This window comes from Fundulus heteroclitus, chromosome 7 (assembly GCF_011125445.2).
Source record: "Fundulus heteroclitus isolate FHET01 chromosome 7, MU-UCD_Fhet_4.1, whole genome shotgun sequence".
In the NCBI taxonomy this organism is placed as follows: Eukaryota; Metazoa; Chordata; class Actinopteri; order Cyprinodontiformes; family Fundulidae; genus Fundulus; species Fundulus heteroclitus.
Window position 1 is genome coordinate 5,810,933 of NC_046367.1, and position 21,206 is coordinate 5,832,138.

General features: G+C 40.2%; 1 protein-coding gene across 3 annotated transcripts in view; it reads left to right on the forward strand.

Moving 5' to 3' along the window:
* The window catches only part of LOC105921041 (diacylglycerol kinase beta), a 309,320-nt gene that overhangs the window by 27,814 nt on the left and 260,300 nt on the right, over positions 1 to 21,206 (forward strand). Inside the window, exon 3 of one of the 3 annotated variants that reach the window (XM_036138803.1) lies at positions 3,245 to 3,404. The exons of the other annotated variants lie outside the window; for them this stretch is intronic. The gene's annotated coding sequence lies outside the window, so the exon portion shown is untranslated. The remainder of the gene's footprint in view (positions 1 to 3,244; positions 3,405 to 21,206) is intronic. 3 annotated transcript variants of the gene reach the window in all.

Sequence of the window (21,206 nt, forward strand, 5' to 3'; positions counted from 1 at the left end):
ATATATATTGTGGTGTGTATGTATGTATGTATGTATGTATGATATAACCGGGAAGTACACATGACATCACCTGCCTACTCCGATTTCTTTTGTATTTTTTTAATTCTTACTTTTTTTTCTCATTTTCTTTTGATCCACTGTATATAGGAAGATACACTGTATATAACTGATGCACCCTTTCCTACTGCTGACTATTGACTATTGAGCCGATGTGACAAGTGAATTTCTCCAATGTGAGATCAATAAAGACTATCTTATCTTACATCAAGACTTAGATTTGCCCACACAGGATTAAATGGTACATTATTCAAAATAGGGAAGCATAACACTGGCAGATGTGAATATTGTGAGGAACAAGAGACAGTTGAACATATATGACACACTGTGAGAAAAATTCATAAAGAACAAGAGAAGACTCCCAACAGCAGGGGGCGCACTCCAACAATCTGAAACGTGTCCGTTTGCCTGAGGAAGAAGTCCGTGATGTCACAGCTAACAACATTAGCACCACACATTGGAGAATTTAGGAGGGGATGCAGAAAAACAGGTAAGGCTGTTTGGATTATATATGCATGTAGTGTAATATCCCCCACCACAACTTGAGGTGGGATGAGCAGTCTCAGTTCTGCGGCTAATTCTAGTGCCTTAAGGCGCTAATATTAGCGCTAATGCTAGCGCCTTAAGGCTAGCGAGCAAGGCTCTTGTTTACATCCGGGTTCCGCTGGCTCAGAGCCTTTCTCTCTATGGCTCTGCGCTGGCTACCAGCACAGACATGTATACTTAGACCAAAAGTTATCATCGGTGTTCAATCATAACTTTTGGAAGAACATCTCAAACTGGCCACAGATGCATGAATGAAAGCAGTGGTGGTCAAAGGTTTTATTTGGGTTTATGCGAACCAGCAAGTCAGGAAGTGCAGCGGATTGACCATCTGACAACAACTGCCCTCGGTAAGCGTGTCTGTCGACAGACACACTGTCGCTGCTCCAGTTAATTAATGAATTATTTCCACCTGTGGCCATGTCACCTTTCAGCGTGTATTCACTGGCTTCCAGCAACTTAGCTGATAAACCAATCAGGGACCTTGTAATGTGCGATCAGTGTTAAACTAAAATGTATGACATCATAGTGTTGGTTATATGTCCTGCATTGTCCAGGTTGTGGTTGGCCTTGTTTGTTCATATGATTAATTTATACTGAAGGTGACAGGGAGCCAGTGGAGGTAATGTTCAGATGTGAAGTAGATGATGTAAAGATGTAAACTGCTGTCTTTTGTACTAGTTGTAATTTATGGAGGTTTTCTGAAGGACAGGGAGGGAAGGGAGCTGACAGTGTAAAGTGGACTGTGGACCAGTTTGGTTAAAGTGTTAAGGAAGAACTTGATGTTCCCGATATGAAAGTTAACCAGGTGATGTTATGGATGTGGACAGTGGAAGAGAGGATGGGAGGCTGTCCAGGAAGACACCAAGGCTCTGAAGCTGAAAGGTGGGACAGAGACATGAATGGTCAGTGGATATTGTAAAACTACCAGATTTGGTTAAAGTTGACTCTGCACAATAAGCAAGTGAGGTAACTAATGTGGCATTATTTCCACGGTCCCGGGAATATATGGGCTGACTAGGAATTTTTTTCAGTCAAACTGATTATTTAGCTTTAACCCATGACGTAGACGCCCCGTCGTCGGGTGAGAGGCGTGCCGACAGAGCGGCCATCTTAGGTCAGACCAAGCTGCGCTCAGAGAGAATACACGTCAATGCAGCAAAATGTACTTTATGTTTTCAGACACTCTGAATCCAGCCGTGGATATTAACCCTGTGGAGCTCCCGACGGACAGTTTTGGTAGAAACAGGAGAGTTGAGGTGCACATTTAGTTCTGCCGTGATTTGGGGAGCCGTGGTTTTATGTTTTTTGGATACAATCCGGGTAAGCACTCTAACATCCCTTTCAGACAGCTTCCTCTTGCGTCCACAGTTAATCCTGTTGGATGTGGTTCGTCCTTCTTGGTGGTATGCTGACATTACCCTGGACACCGTGGCTCTTAATACATCACAAAGACTTGCTGTCTTGGTCACAGATGCGCCAGCAAGACGTGCACCAACAATTTGTCCTCTTTTGAACTCTGGTGTGTCACCCATAATGTTGTGTGCATTGCAATATTTTGAGCAAAACTGTGCTCTTACCCTGCTAATTGGACCTTCACACTCTTCTCTTATTGGTTCAATGTGCAATTAATGAAGATTGGCCACCAGGCTGGTCCAATTTAGCCATGAAACCTCCCACACTAAAATGAGAGGTGTTTCATTGTCCAACCCCTGTATATATATATATATATATATATATATATATATATATATATATGCACATGTACTGACATATATTCACCTGGTGATATCAGCAGAAGTTCTTCGGATCATTGCACAGGTTATCGCACAGTGAATTAGATAGATTATTGCACATTGGTTACAGTTACAGTGCAGCACTGTATAATCTGATTGCAGCAGGAATGAATGACTTGCGGTAGCGCTCCTTTTTACAGACAGGGTGTCTAAGTCTGGCACTAAAGGAGCTGCTCAGCTCCTCTACAGTCTGGTGCAGGGGGTGGAAGGTGTTGTCCATGATGGATGTGAACTTGGACAACACCCTCCTCTCAGCTACTTCCTCCACTGAGTCCAGAGGGCAGCCCAGGACAGAAGTGGCCTTCCTCACCAGCTTATTCTGCCTCATTCTGTCCCGTTCTGCGCTGCCTGGAGCCCAGCAGACGACAGCGTAGAGAAGGGCTGAGGCCACCACAGAGTCATAAAAAGTCTTAAGCAGGGGCCTGCTCACTCCAAAGGAACTCAGCCTCCTCAGGAGGTGGAGGCGGCTCTGGGCCTTCTTATGCAGAGCGTCGGTGTTATGAGTCCAGTCCAGTTTATTTTTGACGTGAACACCCAACAAAAGAGTCCTACGTCTCTGATTTCAGCTTCATAAATTTGAATATTTCTGTTTTTCTTTGCTCATTTATGGCAATAAACTGAGTATCTCCATGTTTTGTTGACAGAACAAGAGATTTGGGAAACACTGACATTTTTCAAAATTTTGTAACATTTTATTATTATAGCAACCAATCAATTAATTGTTTAAAATAATCAATAGATTAATCAACAATGAAAATAATCTAGACCCAGAGTTTGTCTTTGCATCGTGTTTACTCCTGTGAGCTATAAAAATGAATTAGCTTTGAACTGTTTTTGTTCCCCCTTAGGTCACAGCAGTGTCAGACATTGGTGGGAGGACTGTGGATGAGGCCACGAGACGTATGATGTTCTTCATCATGGACTATGGCCTGTCAAGGCAGTACAACTTTGTGGGCTGGAATGGAAAGTAGGAATTCAGGACTTTAAATCTGTTTGAAGTCATATTTGGTAAGTGCATAATGGATAATAACTGTAATATACTAACTTTAGGATATTTGTGTCTGTCGAGGGAAATTTATGTATGTTAGGGATAGGGGAAATACAACCCCACCTACAAATAACCGCACCTGGCTTTATGGAGAAATCAGGAGAACAGCTGAGCATCTTTACGACAATGCACTTTTACTTTCGCCCTCTGGGGGGAGCCTCGCTGGAAAATCAACCCCGGTTGCATAGTATACCTTTAACTGGGACTAGTTTGTTGTCAAGTATTAATTGAGGTAACGGCAGTATACCTGTATGAATTGAAATTTAAATCTTGCGCTCCAAGCAAATAAGCACGCACACACACGCTAGAAATCAGAAAGAAATCAGAAAGAGGAAAGGCGGGATTTAAGGCAGTACAACCAATGAGAGTTAAGTTTAAAAAAATGCACAGAGCACAGTCACGTGTGCTGCCGATTTAAAGGGGCAGGCAGTCAGACAGCGGCAGCAGCAGCCGCGGAGCTGCGAGAGGAGAAGAAGGGAAAAGTGAGGCACGTTATGTGGATCATGTAACCGTGCCACGGTAACTGTGGCAATTTAGATCTAAATTATTTTTATTTTGGACATGCACACACACACACATAAAAAAACACTGACAAAAGGGCACTTTGGGCATCAAGGGGCAAAGGGGCAGGTGACCAAGCCCCCCGCCCCCCTCTGCACGTCCCTGCTGTTAGCTGTGATATCACGTCTTTCTTCCTCAGCCAAACCGGCGCCTTTCAGTTTTTTTCAGGTGCGTCCCCTGCTGTCGGGAAGTCTTCTGCTTCTTCATTTTCTTTATGGATTTTTTTTGCCGGTTGGCACGCAACCAAATGGTGCATTACCGCCACCAACTGGTATGGAGTGTGGATCAGAATGGCCACTTCTTATTTATACTAAACAAAACAAGTCACAATCAAATTAACAAAACAATATAAACAAAACCAAAAAAAGATTTCAAATCCTCTCAATTACATTTATTAATCTAAGATAATGAAAAATAATCACATAACAATTATCTCTGGAGTTTTTCTAAGTATTTCTATTAAATCAAATTGTATTCTTTTCCTTTTTAGATTTTGGACCATTTCTCTCCTTTCTCTTTCGTACTTCCTACAGTATACCATAACGTGTTCAACTGTCTCTTGTTGCTCACAATATTCACATCTGCCATTGTTATGTTTACCTATTTAGAATAATGTATTATTTAATCCTGTGTGCCCAAATCTAAGTCCTGATATAATTGTTTCTTCTCCTATGTTCTTCCCTGCCCATCACATTTTTCCAACTCTCCTCTGGATCATGTAAAACCATCTTCTGTTCCTCTCTTCCTCCCATTGCTTTTGCCACCTTTCCTTCATCTTCTGTTTAATTATGCTCTTTATTTCCATCTTACTAATTTTAACTGACACATCAATGTCTTTTCTTGTTGTAGCCTCCTTTGCAGCCTTACCTGCCATTTCATTTCCTTTAACTCCCATGTGTGCTGGTACCCAAAAAAATATGACTGTAATGTCCATCATTTGAATTCTGTATAATGTTTGCTGGATTTCTATCAAAATATCTGGTCTACTGTCTGAGTGTTTTATCTGTAAACTGATTAGTGATGAAGATGAATCTGAACAAATAATCACTCTCAGAGGTCTTATTTCTTCTACCCATTGCATTGCAAACAAAATTGCTAACATTTCTCTTGTGTATACTGATATATTATTACTTGTGTGCAACACCTTTTTTGTGTACAACCTTTCAGCTGAAGACTTTTAACTGCATTTCAACCAGTAAAATAATGTTTAAACCAGGGGTGTCAAACGTACGGCCCGCCGAACGATTGTATCTCCTCGCTGCATCGACCGATCTGCACCTGATTTTTTGTGAGTCGGGTGGGGGGGGGGGGGGGGGGGAGCGCTGCCGTACGGGTTCGTGTGAATCGCCCGGTGGACGGGCAGGGAAAATGCGTGACAGCTTCTGCGGTGGCTGGAGGGAGGCGGTGCGCGTACCTCAGCGGTGCTTGGCTGCGAGGGCCGCTCATCGCCGCTTGCGGCTTTAATTATTATTATTATTTATTCTTGGGACTTTTGAAACGGCTTTTTGGAGGCCTAAACATGCATGAAAACTCACTCTTACTTCTACAAACCCGCTCAACAGCGCCAACTAGAGTGAGTTGGGCCAAACCGTAACACGTAGAAAGCTGAAATTTTTTACCTAGGTAGCTTTCTTAAAGTTATGAAAAAAAGTCTATTGTGGGTATGCTCTAAAACCCACAGGAAGCCTGCCATTTTGGGTCAAAGGGTAAAATATTGACGGTTTTTGCCTCAAACTTTAACGAACTAGTCCTAGGCATTTTAAGCTATCACTTTCAAATTTTTTCAGCGTGGAGATGAGACCTTGAGGGTTAAAAGTTATCAAAGGTTTTATGAAATATGCATATTTGCCTGAGCTGTCACATTGCAAAAATCAGGTTTGTGGAAAACCATTAAAAACGCATTAAATCAGTAAGCCCCAAGCCATGCTTTGTCTGAGAATTATGAAACTTGGTAAGCAGATGTAACTTCTCAGTCCCTACAAAAAAGTCTCTTGGACCAATTGTGTAAACCCTAAAGAAAGTCAATTAATTTTCATCAAAGATGTCATTTTGTCATAAAAACGGGTATTATTTTTGACCACAAGATGGCAGCATAATACTTTGAACCTCTGATTTACCCATGTCTATTCTTAATCACTCTTACTTTTATTTATCGACTCTTTAGCTTTCTTATCAGCCATTTAATTACCTTTCATTCCTATATGTGCAGGAACCCAAAGAAACACAGCTGATAACCCCATCATCTGAATATGATATAATATTTGTTGAATTACTAATAAGATATCTGGACGGCTTTCTGAATGATTTCTTTTTAAACTGATCAATGATGAACTTGAATCTGAACATATGACAGCTCTTAATGGTCTCACCTCCTCAATCCATTCTACAGCACCTAATAATGCAATCATTTCTGCCGTATAAACAGATATTCCTTCATTTAATTTCTTCCCTATATGCAGTTTAAACTCTGGAATTATTACACCTACTCCAGTTTGTCCTAATTGATTTTTTTGATTCATCCGTATACATTTTTACATAATTATAAAACTGTTCTATATATTCCTCCACTATTAAAGAATTACATATATACATTTTATCTCTATTTTTCTTTTCCAATATTGTTAAATCTACTATTGATTCAGGTAAGATCCATGGTGGTGTTATTGATAATGGTACTGTTGGACTAATATTTCAATGATTTAATCCTAATTCTCTTGCTTTCTGAATAATTGTCCAACCAAATGACTTATTATGAACCTTCTTTTTCACTGCAGGAATGTAAAAGTCAATCAATTTTCATCAAAGATGTCATTTTGTCATAAAAACGGGTATTATTTTTGACCACAAGATGGCAGCATAATACTTTGAACCTCTGATTTACCCATGTCTATTCTTAATCACTCTTACTTTTATTTATCGACTCTTTAGCTTTCTTATCAGCCATTTAATTACCTTTCACTCCTATATGTGCAGGAACCCAAAGAAACACAGCTGATAACCCCATCATCTGAATATGATATATTTGTTGAATTACTAATAAGATATCTGGACGGCTTTCTGAATGATTTCTTTTTAAACTGATCAATGATGAACTTGAATCTGAACATATGACAGCTCTTAATGGTCTCACCTCCTCAATCCATTCTACAGCACCTAATAATGCAATCATTTAGTAAATTAGCCCAATAGTTTAGAGATAACTGAATTCTTCTCAATGTCGGGAAGTCTGAACAACAACTCTTAATGCATCACGTGACTTTTGGCACAAATTTACCGCAGCGTGGGTGGGATTGTTTCTTAGTCGAGCAGAGGCTGTTTTGTGTGTGCAGAGACCATTTTGTACTGGAGGAAAACTTATAAATGATATTTTGAGTGCAAGGTTGGCGGACAGTTTGCAAAACAATTTCTTTTGTGTGAAACACATCTTTTTGTGTGCAAAACAAGTTTTATTTGTGTGCAACACCTTTTCTGTTTACAACCTTTTGGCAGGAAACTCCATAACTCTTGCTGCAGCATTTTGGATCAGCTGAAGACTTTGAACTGCATTTCAACCAGTAAAGTAATGTTTAAACCAGGGGTGTCAAACGTACGGCCCGCCAAACGATTTGGTCCGGCCCGGTGGCCAAATGCAATATCATTATTCAACGGCTGTATCTCCTTGCTGCATCAACCGATCTGCACCTGATTTCACTGCCAAACGGGTTCGTGTGAATTGCCCGGTGGACGTGCGCGTAAAATGCGTGACATTTTCTGCGGTGGCTGGCGGCAGGCGGTGCGCATACCCCAGCGGTGCTTGGCTGCGATGGCCGCTCATCGCCGCTTGCGGCTTTAATTAGGCCCGAGCAGCGAAGCGCTGCGAAGGCCTATTGTTTCTGTGTTGTTTCTTATTATTATTATTATTATTATTATTATTATTATTTTTTTTTTTATTCTGCCCCCCTAAAGAGGGGCCTTTTTGGGGGCTTTATCATATTCAAAAACTCACCAAACTTTGCAGATGCATGGTGACTGTTTAAAAATTTTGTATTTTAAGGTCGTCACAAAACTCTAAAGAAAAATGCCTCAACGGCGCCACCTAGAAATTTTCAAAGGACCCTTTGCTATTCACTTACTTCATCGTAGAGTAATGAAATTTTGTACAGTTGTAGATCTAAGCAAGACGCTCAGAATTTACAATTAACGTCATAGTGCAAATATCACAGGAAGTCGGCCATTTTAGATTGAAGGTCGTAATTTTACCTCATTTTTGACGTTTACAGCATTGGTATTTGATCGAACTCGTCCTAGGGATTTCGAGCGAGCGGCTTGAAACTCGGTCAGTCTGATCATAAGGCATGGCCAATTAAAAGTTATCAAAACGGTGAGTTTTTGAGCATGTTGAAGGGGCGTTAGCAGGGGTCAAAGTTCACCTACTCGCCACAAAACAGAAAACTGTTATATCTCCTACACAGAAACACACAGAGGCACCAAACTTTCTGTGATTGATCATCATCGGGTCTTCTACAATATCCAATGGTCAAATGATGACATCACTTAGGCCACGCCCCTTGACAACAGGAAAAACTGTTTTATCTCCTACACAGAAACACACAGAGGCACCAAACTTTCTGTGATTGATCATCATCGGGTCTTCTACAATATCCAATAGTCAAATGATGACATCACTTAGGCCACGCCCCCTGACAACAGGAAAAACTGTTATATCTCCTAAACAGAAACACACAGAGGCACCAAACTTTCTGTGATTGATCATCATCGGGTCTTCTACAATATCCAATGGACAAATGATGACATCACTTAGGCCACGCCCCCTAACAACAGGAAAAACTGCTATATCTCCTACACAGAAACACACAGAGGCACCAAACTTTCTGTGATTGATCATCATCGGGTCTTCTACAATATCCAATGGTCAAATGATGACATCACTTAGGCCACGCCCCCTGACAACAGGAAAAACTGCTATTTCTCCTACACAGAAACACACAGAGGCACCAAACTTTCTGTGATTGATCATCATCGGGTCTTCTACAATATCCAATGGTCAAATGATGACATCACTTAGGCCATGCCCCCTGACAACAGGAAGTGTCATGTTTTATTGTTAGCAGTCGCTATGTTACCCCTCTGAGCTAATCAACATGAAACTGTGTCCACAGACATGTTGCTGTGTTGTGGATTCCAGGCCCAACTGGATTCCATGTAGCAGTGCGGCATGGTGGCGTGGCGAAGTCACCTGAAACGCCGCTGCCATATGTCCAGACTTCCATAGGGTATTGACAAATTTATTAAAAAGTAACTTAAAATTACCTTAAAAGGACAACATTTTTAAAAGTCAAAAGGCTTATTTGATGCTTTGAGAACATCTCTTCTATTCGGCTACAAAATCAACTGGATTCGATGGAGCAGGGCGGCGTAGTGGCGTGGCAAAGTCACCTGAAACGCCGCTGCCATATGTCCAGACTTCCATAGGATATTGATAAATTTAATAAAAAGTAACTTAAAATTACCTTAAAAGGACAACATTTTTAAAAGTCAAAAGGCTTATTTAATGCTTTGAGAACATCTCTTCTATTCGGCTACAAAACCAACCAAAACAGGATGATCTTTTAAGCTATAAGACCATTTTTAAGATGTCAATACATAGATTTTAAGCTGGTGGGTCGCCACTGCCTCCGGTGGCCAAATGCATCGCTGCATCAACTGATCTGCACCAGTTTAATCTCGTCATGGCAAAATTATTTTTTCTCTTCATGTGTGGCCCTAATACTCCATCGTAAGAACACCGCTGTTGTTACCGCGGGTCCTGGGGAAAAAAAAAACGCTGCTCCTGGGGGGAATTTTTGATTATGCTCACGCATAGATGTGTAAAACTTCACATTGCAATTCAGACAGGCGCAGACTGAACCGTGCAGTTCATTTTAAAGAGGCAGTTTTGGCGCATATTCCGATAGAAACGGGCTGCGGGGAGCCTAAGTGTGTTGTCGTGGGCGTGTTTACCCGCTGCAGGTAACCGCTGTGAAACAATCAGAAAGATTTCCCTGATTAATAACATCTTTATGGCGCTCATCTTTATTGTTACTATGTGCTGCTTTACCAGTTCTCTCTCTCTCGCTCGTCATCGGACAAAAATCAAACTGCTTCGTGTTTGTATTTGAAATTGTGCGTCAGACTCAGATTTAGAAGTGTTGTTACAACGTTTGAGCTGTAACTGCAACCGTTTTTTATATATATATATATATATATATATATATATATATATATATATATATATATATATATATATATATATATATATATATATATATATATATATATATCTGGTAACTTTACTGAATTTGCAGCTTAAGAAGATTGGGTTTGACAAACAACACCAACTGTCCCCTCAATCCAGTGCACACAATACCACAACAGACCTCATCACGCTCTACAGTACATCAAGAAAACTAAATCAACTAAAACAAGTTCACGAGTGCACATGAAATGAAGTTAATCCATATTTGTGTGTCAGGGTGTCTAAGCATTCTCCAGAATTTGACATCTCAGCAGAGCCTGTAATAATTATAGAAAGTAACATTATAGTTGTTCTGCCTTTTGTTAAGACAGCAAGGAATTCATGTCGTGAATACATTACATAAATAAGATAATAATTCTTAGTCAGAGGAAATCCAAGGCAAAAACAGTTAGAAAAATTTTGGGTTCATATTTAATCAGAGTGAGACATCACAACTTTGTTAGATCTCTATGTGAATTACGTGAGATAGTGAGTGCTCTCACCTTAAAAAAAGATCTTTGACGTATTTTGCTCCGGTTAAAAGCTGCTTTTCAGCGATGAAGCTAGGGAAACTGCTAATGTTGAAGTTGAATTTGTTCTACACGCTTCTGCCTTGGAAAAATATTCGTCTTTTTACAAAAAGAATGTTTAAAGCCAGATTTGGGAACAAAGGTTATTCAGAGAATGCAAGAAAAGGAAGCTTTTGTGGGGAACTTTTGTCCTAGCTGTCTAGCTGCATATGGCCCCAGGACAGCACAATAGTTTTCTTGAAGTTTAATTTTGGAGAAGTAGAAACAAGTATTAATTTCAAAAGGTAGGTAAAAAAGGAAAAAAGTTTTTACAAAATCTTAAAATGTTGGATAGTCGTTATTTCCATCTTGCTGTGAAAATTGGTGAAATATTATCATTTTTAATGCTTAGATATAAAATCGCAAGGCCATTACTAAAATTGCCTTTTGTTGAAAATGTTTTTTGGCATGCCATACTTTATATTTATAGGTAGCCTAGATGTGCATAATAAAAGAGTGGAACTAAAACCTGGTCTAAAATTATTATGGAGCTTTAACTTGCTAAGAGTAATACTGTTGGATGATTATATCTTTAAAATGAGATAACTGTCTCAAAAAATGTGATAGTTTATTTGGTCTGAAGAGATGATGCAATTCAATGTTATTTATATAGCGACAATTCATGAAATATGTCATCTCAAGGCACTTTACAACGTCAAAATCAATCAGATTATACAGATTGGGTCAGATTATACACATTGGTCAAAAAATTCCTATATAAGGGAACCAGTTCATTGCATCAAAGTCTTGACAAGTAGCATTCTCTCTTGAAGAAGCGTAGAGCCACAGGGAGAGTCGTCTGCATTGTCCATGGCTTTGCAGCAATCCTACCTACTGAGCAAGCATGAAGCGACAGCAGGAAAAAAAAACTCCCCATTAACGGGAAGGAAAAACCTCCAGCAGAACCGGGCTCAGTATGAACGGTCATCTGCCTCGACAGACTGGGGGTTACAGAAGACAGAACAGAGACACAACAAGACAGACAAAAAAGCACAGAAGTTCTACATTAGATGGTAGTAGCGGGTCATTCAAAATTGAAGAACAATAGACCCTGATGTCCTGCAATAGCCTAAACCTATAGCAGCATAACTATAGAGGTAGCTCAGGGTAACATGAGCCACTCTAACTATAAGCTTTTTAAAAAAGGAAAGTCCCAAGGGCCAGCTTCTAGTGGAGAAGTTCAAGTATCTTGGGGTCTTGTTCACGAATGAGGGGAAGATGGAGCGGGAGATCGACAGGCGGATTGGTGCGGCGTCTGCTGTGAAGCGGGCGCTATACCGGTCCGTTGTGGTGAATCTGCACCAGATTTTTTGTGAGTCGTGGGGGAGCGCTGCCGAACACGTTCGTGTAAATCGCCCAGTGGACGGGCGGGCAAAATGCGTGACAGCATCTGCGGTGGCGGGCGGCCGGCGGTGCGCAAATCCCAGCGGTGGCCAAGGCCGGAGCGGCGCTTTGCTGCGAGGGCCGCTCATCACCGCTTGCGGTTTTAATTATTATTATTATTTATTCTTGGGACTTTTGAAACGGCTTTTTGGAGGCCTAAACATGCATGAAAACTCACCAAACTTTGCCCAAAATTGTCCCCCGTGAGAAATCGCATGATTTTAGTGTAATTGAAAGCGGGCGTGGCAAACCCGCTCAACAGCGCCAACTAGAGTGAGTTGGGCCAAACACGTAGAAAGCTGAAATTTTTTACTTAGGTAGCTTTTTTAAAATTATGAAAAAAAGTCTCTTGTAGGTATGCTCTAAAACCCACAGGAAGTCTGCCATTTTGGGTCAAAGGGTAAAATATTGGCGGTTTTTGCCTTGAACTTTAACAAACTAGTCCTAGGCATTTTAAGCTATCACTTTCAATTTTTTTCAGCGTGGAGATGAGACATTGAAAGTTAAAAGTTATCAAAGGTTTGAAGAAATATGCATATTTGACTTCGCTGTCGCATTGCAAAAATCAAGTTTGTGGAAAACAATTAAAAACACATAAAAACAGTAAGCCCCAAGCCATGCTTTGTCTGAGAATTATGAAACTCCTTAAGTGCATGTAACTTCACAGGCCCTACAAAAAAGCCTCTTGAAGCAATGGGCTACCTCCTACAGGAAATCATTCATTTCTCATCAAAGATGTCATTTTTCCATATTTTCGGGTGTTACATTTGAATAAACTACTCCTAAACCGTTACAGTTATGGCATTCAAAGTTACTCCAAAAAATTCCTCACACATAGAGGATCAAAAGTTATCAAAAACATTTTTGCTATGTCCAACCATATTATTTTGACAATTTTTTTAACATGAATTGTGTTTTGAAGGAAAAAACATTTATTATTTCCAACACTAGATGGCAGCAAACCCAAATGTTTGGGTGTCATCTGTAATTCACGGTACATATTTTACCAAACCATTCATACACATTCGTCCAAAAGTGGAAGCAGCTTTAAAATATCTTTAGCTGGCCTTTAAAAGAAATAAGATTTTAATCTTTAATCCTACATGTAGGAGCGCAAATGCATTGATTGGGTAATTAGCGTTCATGTCTATTTAAGGGTGGAACTTTTCTTTGATAGGTAGGTGTTCCACCCGGAAGGGGAAAACAGTTTTTGACCGCAAAAAGATAAATACAAGCAAGCAAGTCTGCTTTATATGTTGTCTGGAGATGTGTTCATGTATGATGGACATTTGACATGCAAAGAGGAAAATAAATGGACGAAGCGTTCAACATGCCCTGACGACTCGGACTCTAATTCATCCCAAAAAGGTAACAATAAGCGCGTCAACTCTATTACCCCGATGCAGCACCTTAGTGGCTTAAAGTATTGGCTTGGCCGCTACAAAACCAGTCAAAAACTGTTTGTGCATCTTCACGAACTGTGCATAAGTAAAGATACGTGTTTCTGCATGGTTGATGGTGGTGATTGCGCAAGATAAGACTGGGCTGGAGGTTACGTGTTTTTGGAGTGGAGCATCAGCTGATCGAACTCAGCTCACCTGAGGTGACGTCGGACAGGATAGACATCGGTGAGGACGCCGTTGATCAGCTCGACGCTGGATTTGAACAATCATTCGTCTGGATTAGGTATGTGCAGCGCTACCACCGATATGATGGCCATCTAAATATAGTGTGCACACATAAGGGTGTAATTCCAATGCATTGGTTGCTGAAGTGGATGAACAATTAATTTTGTATCAACAAACTGTTTCGATCTGTGGACTGTCGGACTTTAATTATGGAGGATTGCGCGGCTAAAATGGATAAACTATCAGGTGCCAGTGAATCAGCTGCTGATGGCAGCCAGAACATGGTAACCAGCTGTAGTGATACACAAACGAGCAAACGGGTGGTTAAACTTTCTGCTAAAGCACTTGCTGATAAGGTAGACAGATTGCAAAGTGGCAGAAAGGCTAAGCTAAATAAAGCTAGCAGTTTAAGGAAAACAATACAAAGTTTAATGCAAAGGGGTAAACTCTCAGAGGTGCAAAAAGCTCTTGATGGATTCATTGAATTGTGTGATGAAATAAGGTGTATGCATGATTCACTAATAATTTTATTGCCACCAGACGAAAAAGAAAAACACGAAACATGGTTTAAGGCAAAATAGATATTTAATGATGAATTTATTGAAAGTATAAGAGGGTCGGTCAAATCTGAAGGAAATTTTGTGTCAGAAAATGAAGGTACTGGTCATTTGAATATTCATGATGGTGTTGTTAATGATGATATTGACCCTAATGACAGTGTTTCCAATGTGGGTAAACATGGCAACAAAAGCGTTAGCAGCAGTAGATCAAGTACCGCTTCCTCTGTACAAATTAAAGCGGCAGCATAAAGAGCTGCACTTGTTGCTAGGATGGCTGCTTTAAAGGAACGCCATGCACTGGAGGAACAGCAACAACTGATAAAAAGGAGCAGCTTGTGTTGGAAACCGAGCTAGCTGCATCTACTGCTAAATTAGCAGTTTTGCAGACATCGGATGGACGGTGTCTCTCTCTTACAGATGGCATGAACTCTTATTTTGAAAAGGAAAAGAAGAAAGTGGCATCAGTCAATATTCTTAACCCCATGGCAAGTGAATATGAGCCCACAACCTGTGAAAAAACATCAGAGAAATATTTCTCTTACAGAAGATAAAAAGGAAATGATGGATGTTCGACCAAAACAAACAGAGAAAAAGAAGTCATCAACGATTAGATGAAATTTTATCTGGAGATGTTGTCACTATTTTGCATAAGCAAAATGAAATAACAGCTGCCCTAGTGCACCAACAGCGCTTGCTGTCTTTGCCGGCACGCGACATTCCTGTGTTTGACGGGGATCCATTTCAATATAAACCTTTTATTAAAGCATTTGAACAAGGAGTGGAGGCTAAAGCTGACTGCTTATATTATTTGGAGCAGCTCACCAGGGGACAGCCTAAGGAATTGGTTCGCAGCTGCAGCACATGGATCCAGAACGTGGGTACATTGTAGCAAACGGTCTTCTTCAAGAACATTTTGGAAATGAGTACAAGATAGCAACAGTATATATATAGACAAAGCACTAGCTTGGCCATTAATAAAGTCTGAGGATGTTAAAGCTCTAAAAGCTTATGCTTTGTTTTTACGAGGATGCTGTAATGCAATGGAAGAGCTGCAATGTATGCAAGAGTTGGATATGCCAAGCACCATGAAAATGGTGATTTCCAAACTGCCATACAAACTCAAAGAGCAATGGAGAACTGCTGCTCATGATATTTTGGAGACATACAACCAGAAAGCTCAGTTTATCGATGTAGTTGTATTTCTGGAGAAGCAGGTGAGGATTCTGTCTGACCCAGTCTTTGGAGACATTGGAGGATGTGTACCACAAAATATAGGTGGTTTAAGACCTTCCAGCAAGTTAAAGTTGCAGTCAAAGGTCAGAGTGAAGGGATGTAGTTTTGCTACTACAGCAACATCAGTGGATCCCTCTGAAGGTAAAGCTACGACAACCAGCCCAAAGAAACAAATATTCTTCTGTCATTGCTGTTCACGTGCTCATCTTTTGGAAAAATGTCAACAGTTTAAGGGGAAGAAACACAGAGAGAAGATTTGTTTTCTAAAGGAGAAAGGTATTTGCTTTGGATGCTTATGTATTGGACACATAAGCCGAGATTGTGAAAGCCGCTTGATCTGTGAAGTTTGTGATCAAAAACATCCTACTGTGCTTCATATTCCAAAGGCAAATGTTGGTTCAGAAACAGCAGATGAGTCAAAGGAAACAGATAAAGCAACTATTCTTCAGACATGTGGGCATACAGGGGCAGGAAAGGATTGTTGCATTTTTATCTATCGTTCCAGTACAAGTGAAGTCCTCCAAGGGAATTCAGGTCATACAAACATATGCATTTCTGGATCTAGGTAGCACGGCCACGTTCTGTTCAGAACATCTCATGCACAAATTGAACATCACAGGAAAGACAGCTAATGTGCTTTTGAAAACAATGGGGCAAGAAAATGTTGTTTCAACATTTTCATTGTCTGGTATAGAGGTATCAGGGTTGGAAGGAAACACCTTTTTATCCTCTACCAGAAGTCCTCGCACAGAAACAGATGCCAGTCACTTCAGATGATGTTGTCACTGCTGAAGATATGAAAAAGTGGCCTTATTTGTCAAAGGTTCACATTCCCACCTTAAAGGCTAATGTTGACTTGATAGGAACCAACGCTCCCAAGTTATTGGAACCTTGGGAAGTGGTCAACAGTTGTGGAGACTGTCCTTACGCTATAAGAACAGTGTTGGGTTGGTGATCAATGGCCCTTTAAATAAAAGTGGAAAAGGCAGCAGTATTGATGTGGAGCGGCATCCTGTGGTGGTAAATAAAATTTCTGTGTCTAACCTCGAGCTCCTGCTCAATAATCAGTACCACCATGATTTTAATGAAAAGGCCTCAGTGGAAAAGGAAATGTCCAGAGAAGACATTAGATTTATGGAAATAATGGAATCCTCTGTAACTCTTCAAGATGATAGTTATTACCTGAAGCTGCCCTTCAAGATGGCAGATGTCATCTTACCAAATAGCTTTTCAGTATCAAAGCAGAGGATGGTTGGATTAAGGAAGAAGTTTGTACGTAACCCACAGTTTCACAAAGAGTATGCAAGTTGTCTAACGGATGTCATTGGTAAAGGTTACGCCGAGTCAGTACCTGACCTGCAATTAAAAGGTAAAGGAGGAAAGGTTTGGTATCTTCCTCATCATGGCATCTATCATCCAAGAAAAGGTTCCCTACGAGTGGTGATTGATTGGGGGGCCACATATCAAGGAAAATTGTTAAATGATGAACTATTGCAAGGTCCTAATCTCACCAATTCCCTGCTGGGAGTTCTCATTCAATTTAGGCAGGATCCTGTGGCTTTTATGGGTCACATACAAGCCATGCTCTATCAAGTAAAGGTTGCAGAACAAGACAGAGACTTTCTACGCTTTCTCTGGTGGCCTGAAGGAGACTACACCAAAGAGCTTAAGGACTACAGAATGACTGTTCACTTATTTGGAGCAGCCTCATCCCCCAGTTGTGCTAGTTATGCACTAAGGAAAACTGCTGATGACAACAGAGAGGATTTTTCCGATGAAGCCATCCATGCCATAAAGCAGAACTTTTATGTTGATGACTGTTTGATGAGCGTGGGATCAGAGGAGAAGGCCATTAAAATGGTTAAGGAACTTGGCACTCTCTGTAAAAGAGGTGGATTCGTTTTGGAAAAGTGGATAAGTAACAGTCGAGCAGTGTTGCAGTCAATTGCAGAAGATCGATGGGCTAAGGATATAAAAGAGCTGGATTTGGATCAAGATAATCTTCAGGTTGAGAGAGCTTTAGGTCTGTTTTGGTGTGTCGAGTCAGACTCCTTCAAATTTAAGATGGAAGTGAAAAAGCGGTCTCTAACAAGACGTGGTATGTTGTCCACAACCAGCTCAATCTATGATCCACCAGCCACTCTGCCTGCCAAGATGATGCAGCAAGAGCTCTGCAGACGGTGCTGTGGATGGGATGATGTCCTGCCACTTAAAACACTTAAAACACTATATGAAATTAGATCCTATCACTTGTTTTTAGCCCTACAGTAACAAAATTACTGAGATCTCATTGCTTGTAATAATAATAATTCATCACAAACCAGTCCATTTGAAAGGAGTTTAGATATACATAATCTTTGATTTAAATAGATGTAAAAAACTGTGCTTTGGGTTTGAAGAAAACTGTATGGAACTAAATATGGTTGCTTTTCTAAGTGTTTTCTATTCATTTATTTTATTTCCTTTTAACTTGGAATTTGAATGCAACTAAAGAGACATTTAGAGAATATCACGAAGGCCACACTTAGCGCATAATCAGTTACAATATCATCTGATGTTATTAGTTATGCTGAGCTGAGGCAAACCTCAGAGGGACAGTTTAACCTGAAACAGGGCAAAAGATACGCAGGGGCGGATCCAGGATTTTTCAAAGGGGGGTGCGCACCTAAGGGTCAAGTCAAGACAATGTGAGGCTAAACGACCAAAGAATGTCATCTTTACTCTTACACACTACCTTAATTATTCATCTATGGGTTTTTGAATTGATAATCATTTTAATGGATGAACATAAGTGGAATTAGCATTATTACATTATTGTAATCGAAAAATTATTTTTAAGACAAAATTTCTTGGTTTTTACAGCATGCACAAGGTTAAAAAGTAGTTTGAAGAAAAAATTATCCTTATCAACAAATAATCAAAGATTTTCTTTATTTCCAGAAATGATATTTAATTATTAAAATGAAATAAAAAAGACTCAATGACTTAGAACAGTTTGTTATGGTTCAAGTGATAAAGGATTTTTTAATATACATGTATTGTAACAATTTATTTCATCCAGATAAACTATATTAAGAAAAAAATTACTTAAAAAGACCCAAGGACTCAGAACAGTTTGTTATGGTTCAAGTGATAAAGGAGTTTTGAGTATATTTTAACGAGATAAACTATGTTGAGAGAAAAAAAAACTTTAAAGTAAGTTAAACCAATGAACATGTATGGTGAAGTTAAGCCATAAGCCTATAATAGAACAGTAAGACTTGACAAAGAATATTGTTCTCTTCTACAACACCTTTAACTTTATGATGACGATGATAATGGGTTGTAATAACGCAAGATCTGAGTTGTGAGCAATTCAAATTCATGCTCGGACAGACCCGGCTGCAGAAGCAAATTACAGGGGGGCATTACATTTTTCAGGGGGGCACACTTTAAAGGCCTATTGTAACTGCAGATTTTATTATTATTATTATTATTATTTATTCTTGGGACTTTTGAAACGGGTTTTTGGAGGCCTAAACATGAATGAAAACTCACCAAACTTTACCCAAAATTGTCCCCCGTGTGAAGGTAGTATCCAAGGTGGTACTGCTGGTAGTGGTACTGTTGGACTGAACATTAAATCAGTTAATTCTAATTTCATTGCTTTTTGTCTAACTGTCTACCCAAAACTTTTTCTCTCCCTCTTCTCCATTTCCCAACAAGATGTTAAAGTGCTCTATGCTGGATGATCTTCACTATGACCCTGTAAATTAGCCCAATAGTTTAGAGATAACTGAATTCTTCTCAATGTCGGGAAGTCTGAACAACAACTCTTAATGCATCACGTGACTTTTGGCACAAATTTACCGCAGCGTAGGTGGGATTGTTTCGTAGTCGAGCAGAGGCTGTTTTGTGCGTGCAGAGACCATTTTGTACTGGAGGAAAACTTATAAATGATATTTTGAGTGCAAGGTTGGCGGACAGTTTGTAAAACAATTTTTTTGTGTGTGAAACATATCTTTTTGTGTGCAAAACAAGTTTTATTTGTGTGCAACACCTTTTTTGTTTACAACCATTTGGCAGGAAACTATCTCCATAACTCTTGCTGCAGCATTTTGGATCGGCTGAAGACTTTGAACTGCATTTCAACCAGTAAACTAATGTTTAAACCAGGGTTGTCAAACGTACGGCCCGCCGAACGATTTAGTCCGGCCCGGTGGCCAAATGCAATATCATTATTCAACGGCTGTATCTCCTCACTGCATCGACCGATCTGCACCTGATATTTTGTTAGTCGTGGGGGAGCGCTGCCGAACGGGTTCGTGTGAATCGCCCGGTGGACGGGCGCGAAAAATGCGTGACAGCTTCTGCGGTGGCTGGCGGCAGGCGGTGCGCGTACCCCAGCGGTGCTTGGCTGCGAGGGCCGCTCATCGCCGCTTGCGGCTTTAATTATTATTAATCTGCCACCCTAAAGAGGGGCCTTTTTGGGGGCTTTATTATATTCAAAAACTCACCAAACTTTGCAGATGCATGGTGACTGTTTAAAAATTTTGTATTTTAAGGTCATCACAAAAATCAAAAGAAAAATGCCTCAACGGCGCCACCTAGCAATTTTCAAAGGACCCTTTGCTATTCACTTACTTCATCGTAGAGAAATGAGATTTGTTACAGTTGTAGAGCTCAACAAGGCGCTCAGAATTTACAATTAACATCATAGTGCAAGTATCACAGGAAGTTGGCCATTTTAGATTGAAGGTCGTAATTTGACCAAATTTTCTAGGTTTACAGCATTGGTATATGATCAAACTTGTCCTAGAGATTTTGAGCGAGCGGCTTGAAACTCGGGCAGTCTGATCATAACGCATGGCCAATTAAAAGTTATCAAAACGGTGAGTTTTTGAGCATGGTGAAGGGGGGTTAGCAGGGGTCAAAGTTCACCTACTCGCCATGAAACACAAAACTGTTATATTTCACACAAAAACTCACAGAGCCACCAAACTTTCAGTAGTTGATCACCACTACGTCTCCTACAATATCCAATGGTCAAATAATGACATTGCTTAGGCCACGTCCCCTGACAACAGGAAGTGTCATGTTTTATTGTTAACAGTCGCTATATTACCCCTCTGAGCTAATCAACATGAAACTGTGTCCACAGACAGAAGACATGTTGGTGTGTTGTGGATTCCAGGCCCAACTGGATTCCATGGAGCAGTGCGGCGTGGTGGCGTGGGGAAGTCACCTGAAACGCCGCTGCCATATGTCCAGACTTTCATAGGATTTTGAGAAATTTAATGAAAAGTTACTTAAAATTACCTTAAAAGGACAACATTTTTAAAAGTCAAAAGGCTTATTTAATGCTTTGAGAGCATCTCTTCTATTCGGCTACAAAATCAACTGGATTCAATGGAGCAGGGCAGCGTGGTGAAGTGGCGAAGTCACCTGAAACGCCGCTGCCATATGTCCAGACCTCCATAGGATATTGACAAATTTAATAAAAAGTAACTTAAAATTACCTTAAAAGAACAACATTATTAAAAGTCAAAAGGCTTATTTAATGCTTGGAGAACAT